The sequence below is a fragment of the Mandrillus leucophaeus genome, unplaced genomic scaffold (genome assembly GCF_000951045.1).
Source record: "Mandrillus leucophaeus isolate KB7577 unplaced genomic scaffold, Mleu.le_1.0 Scaffold88, whole genome shotgun sequence".
Lineage (NCBI taxonomy): Eukaryota > Metazoa > Chordata > Mammalia > Primates > Cercopithecidae > Mandrillus > Mandrillus leucophaeus.
This window is the reverse complement of record NW_012109585.1, coordinates 5,474,772-5,479,989: the sequence shown is the minus strand read 5'-3', so window position 1 is coordinate 5,479,989 and position 5,218 is coordinate 5,474,772. Positions and strand designations below refer to the sequence as shown.

Genomic DNA, 5,218 nt, shown 5'->3' with positions numbered 1-5,218 from the left:
AAAAAACGACATTTCTGCTCTAAATATATTAATATTTCAATTAACACCTCAATAAATGGCAAAACCCAGGTTTTCAATAAATGGCAAAACTCAGGTTTGATTCCAAGTTAATCTAAAATTAACTTGGGTTAGTAACAGCAACTAAAATTGCATTGAAAAAGGAAGTCTTTGGAGTGGGGGGAAAAATGGAAGTCCCATCTCTATAATCATGACAGTTTGTCTTATTTTCACTAGAACAAACCAAAAGAAATACAGCCGATTTATAGCAGCAAGGATTTTGGTTAAATAGACAATGGTAATAAAGGCTGTCAAACTCTGGCACTAGGGATTACCAGGGAATCTGCAACTCTTCCCTGGAGACATATTGAATAATCAGACCTGGTTTTGTTTTTTTTTTTTTTTAAAAAAAAGTCCCACTGGAGCCCAGAAGGAAACAATCAGGTTATATGTGTGGAGCATTTCTGGCCTATAATTCATAAATCTAATCAGAAAATTAAAGTTAATCAGAAACTGTAATTATAAAATTAGAATTAGTAACAAAACCAGTATTATACTCTTTTTTTTTTTGGAACACAGTCTTGCTCTATTATCCAGGCTGGAGTACGGTGGTGTGATCTCTCAGCTCACCACAACCTATGTCTCCCGAGTTCAAGCGATTTTCCTACCTCATTCTCCTAATTTTTTTTATTTTTAGTAGAGACAGGATTTTACCATGTTGGCCAGGCTGGCCTGAACTCCTGATGGCAAGCGATCCTCCCGCCTTGGCCTCCCAAAGTGCTGGGATTACAGGCATGAGAGCCACCAAGCCTGCCTCAATACTGTACTTTTGAGGCCTTTAATCAGTGGTTACAATTAGTGAAAGCAAACATTTAAAATTAAAACTTCCTGATTTGCATACTAAGTGTCACGCAATAAAAGCAATTTAATGTTTAGAAAAAAAAAAAGAAGGGACCCCAGGTGGGAAGATCACTTGACCTGCCTAGCCAACATGACAAAACCACATCTCCACTAAAAATAAAAAAATTAGCCAGGTGTGGTGGCACACGCCTGTAATCTCAGCTTCTTGGGAGGCTCAGGCAGGAGAATCACTTGAACCTGGGAGGCAGAAGTTACAGTGAGCCATGATTGTGCCACCACTGGACTCCAGCCTGGGAGACAGAACAAGACTCTGTCTCCCAAAAAAAAAAAAAATGTTCTAAGTGTTTCAGATATGTTTTCAAATTGTTTTGTATGTGTACAATTTTCTAATAAGCTTGAACAGGATTTCTTTGGTTTCGTTAGTACTTAGCACTCTACAGAACCACAAAAAGTATTTCAATCTTTCTTTAAAAAATACCACAAAACTTAAATATTCATAAAACAAAACCAAAGAACATATTATACTCCATCACATTTGAACCAAGTAATAGTTTTATATCACTAACAACCATGCTTCAAATAGGCCTCTTGGGTTATGGTTCTGCCAACATACCTGAGAGATTAAGGAGTATGTTAACTACCAATTTCCTTAAATTTTAATCCTGAAAAATCTGAAAACTTCTTTTTTTTTTTTTTTTTGAGACGAAGTCTCGCTCTTGTCCCCCAGGCTGGAGTGCAATGGCACGATCTCAGCTCACTGCAACCTCCACCTCCCGGGTTCAAGCAATTCTCCTGCCTCAGCCTCCTGAGTAGCTGGGATTACAGGTGTCTGCGACCATGCCCGGCTAATTTTTGTATTTTTAGTAGAGATGGGGTTTCACCGAGTTGGCCAAACTCCTGGTCTCAAATTCCTGACCTCAGGTGATCCGCCCGCCTCGGCCTCTGAAAGTGCTGGGATTACAGGCGTGAGCCTGAAAACTTCTTTAAAGTATGGTTTAAGGCTAGGAGCGGTAGCTCACAACTGTAATCCCAGCACTTTGAGAGGCCGAGGCGGGCGGATCACTGGAGGTAAGGAGTTCAAGACCAGCCTGTCCAACACAGTGAAACCCCATCTCTACTACAAAATACAAAAAAGTAGCCTGCCAAGGTAGCAGGTGCCTGTAATCCCAGCTACTCAGGAGGCTGAGACAGGAGAATTGCTTGAACCTGGGAGGCGGAGGCTGCAGTGAGTCAAGATTGTGCCACTGGACTCCAGCCTGGGTGACAACAGCAAGACTCCATCTCAAAAAAATACAAACAAAAAATAAAGTATGATTTAATTTTATAGATTGAGCAGCACTAAAATCATCATTCAGGAAATATTTCTATATCTCTTGTAAAAATAGGTGATTCCCATAATAAAATTATTTCTGTAATTCAACACCAAAGAAACTGTTTTTTTTTTTAACTGGCTACCAGGAAGCTAAGAACTAAATTAACTCACTGTAATAATTAGGTCGGGTGCCGTGGCTCACTACTGTAATCTCAGCACTTTGGGAGGCTGAGGCAGGCGGATCACCTGAGGTCAAGAATTCAAGATCAGCCTGGCCAACATGGTGAAACCCCATCTCTACCACAAATACAAAAATTAGCCAGGCGTGGTGGCAGGTGCCTATAATCCCAGCTACTCGGGAGGCTGAGGCAGGAGAATCACTTGAACCCGGGAGGCAGAGGGTGCAGTGAGCCAAGATCGCACCAGTGCACTCCAGCCTGGGCGACAGAGCAAGACTCCACCTCAAATTTAAAAAAAAAGTAAGCAATCAACTCTTCAGAAAATACCAGCGGGGTGTCCTCTATCTCCTACCTAGAGATAATGTCAGACCCCATAGGTTGAGTGAGGGTTCAGTCCCTAAGGCTGCCCCCCACTGTTGATGTCAATCCCAAGTCCCAGGTTGTTTTACCTGTGCTTCTGACCAACTGGCTAAAAATCAGGATTCTGCAATCCCTTCCTTTGGTTTTAATAATTTGTTAGAGAAGCTCACAGAATGAATGGAAACCTGGTCACTGGACTCTCACAAACGTTATTTTAAAGGATATAAATAAACAGTAAAATAAAGAGTTACAGAGGTGAGATGTACAATGTTGTAGGAGCTTCAACTCCCTTGGAGAATGGTGTGCCACCCCCTCAGAACATTAACATGTTCTAGCTTACCTTTCTGGAATCCCCCTAAACTCAGTTCTTTTGACCTTTTTTTTTTTTTCCCAAGACGGGAGTTTCGCTCTTGTTGCCCAGGCTGGAGTGCAATGGCACCATCAGGGCTCACCGCAACCTTCACCTCCTGGGTTCAAGTGATTCTCCTGCCTCAACCTCCTGAGTAGCTCGGATTACAGGCATGTGCCACCATGCTAGACTAATTTTGTATTTTAAGTAGAGACGGAGTTTCTACATGTTGGTCAGGCTAGTCTCAAACTCCCAACCTCAGGTGATCCACCCGCCTCAGCCTCCCAAAGTGCTGGGATTACAGGTGTGAGCCACTGCACCCGGCCCATGTCAGATAGTATTAATCCTGCTGCTTGACAAAACACCATTTATCATCTGGGTACAGTGGCTCATGCCTGTAATCCCAGCACTCTGGGAGGCCGAGGCATGAGGATCCCTTGAGCTCAGGAGTTCAAGACCACCTTGGGCCACATGATGAGACCCAGTCTCTACAAGGCTACTGAGATGGGAAAGGGGTCCTTCAAGTACACCTGGGTCTTGGATAAACTGAAAGCTAAGTGTGAGGGTGGTGGTACTGATGATAGTTCCCTGTGGGAACTTGAGGCCAGAAAGTATTATGTAACCAGTTGATGCCCCAAGACAAAGACATTTAAAAAAAACATGATCACAGGCACATCTCAGGCTGACTGTGCTACCCTGATTGTTGCAGTTGGTGAATTTGAAGCTGGCATCTCCTTCTGACTTACACACTGGGTGTGAAACAACTAATTGTTGGAGTTAACAAAATGGATTCCACTTAGCCACCCTACAGACAGAAGAGATACAAGGAAATGGTTAAGGAAGTCAGCACTTACAATAAGAAAGTTGGCTACAACCCCAACACAGTAGCATTTGTGCCAATTTCTGGTTGGAACGATGGCAACATGCTGGGGCCAAGTGCTAACATGCCTTGGTTCAAGGGATGGAAAGTCACCTATAAAGATGGCAATGTTAGTGTAAACACTCTGCTTGACGCTCTGGATTGCATCCTACTACCAACTTGTCCAACTGACAAGCCCTTGTGTCTGTCTCTCCAAAGACCGCTCTGCAAGCGGTCACCTTGGCTCCAGTCAATGTTACAACTAAAGCCAAATCTGTTGCAATATACCATGAAGCTTTGAGTGAAGTTTTTCCTGGGAACAATGGGGGCTTCAACGTCAAGAACATATCTGTCAAAAATGTTCATCATGGCCATGTTGCTGGTGACAGGAAAAATGACCCACCAATGGAAGCAGCTGGCTTCACTGCTCAGGTGATTAACCTGAACCACCCAATCTAAATCAGTGCTGGCTATGCTCCTGTAATGGACTGCCACACGGCTCACACTGCCTGCAAGTTTCCTGAGCTGAAGGGAAAGACTGATTGCCATTGTGGTAAGCTGAAAGATGGCCCTAAATTCTTGAAATCTGGTAATACTCCCGCGTCTTTGATATGGTTCCTGTCAAGCCCATGTGTGTTGAGAGCTTCTGACTATCCTCCTCTGCGTTGTTTTGTTGTTCATAATGCAAGACAGCCAGTTGCTGTGGGCGTCATCAAAACAGAGGATAAGGCCAGGCAAAGTGGTTCACGCCTGTAATCCCAGTACTTTGGGAAGCTGTGGCAGGAGAATCACCTGAGCTCAGGAGTTTGAGACCAGCCTGGGCAACATGGTGGTTGGCCATTTAAGCTTAACAGTAAGAGACTGGTTAATGATAACAGTGCATGGTAAAACCTTCAGAAGGAAAATATGACTGTTTTGTGATCCACTTTGAGTTTTTTTCACATGGCAGTTTTAAATTACTAGTTTTTAAATTAGTACTGTTTAATGGAAGCAACAGGACCAAGAATCCATCTCAGAATTTTGAGACCCATGAAACAAAGTTTAATGAGAGGCTGGTTCCAAGGTAGTCAGTTATCTCAACTGATTGTTCACAGTCAAGTTATAGACTGAACTCCTTGTTCTAGTCTTTGACCCCTTCTCACTATCACAGTTGACTGCCTAGTTTTAAAAATAGACAAACAAGGCCGGCACTGTGGCTCCTGGCTCATGCCTGTAAACCCAGCACTCGGAAGGCCGAGGCGGGAGGATCACCTTAGATCAGGAGTTCGAGACCAGCTTGGCCAACATGGTGAAACCCCATC

At 43.4% G+C, this 5,218-nt stretch overlaps 1 pseudogene; it reads left to right on the top strand.

Annotated features, from left to right (window-relative positions):
- Nucleotides 1-3,562: 3,562 nt before the first annotated feature.
- Nucleotides 3,563-4,673, top strand: LOC105531376 (annotated as a pseudogene).
- The last annotated feature ends 545 nt before the right edge of the window (nt 4,674-5,218 follow it).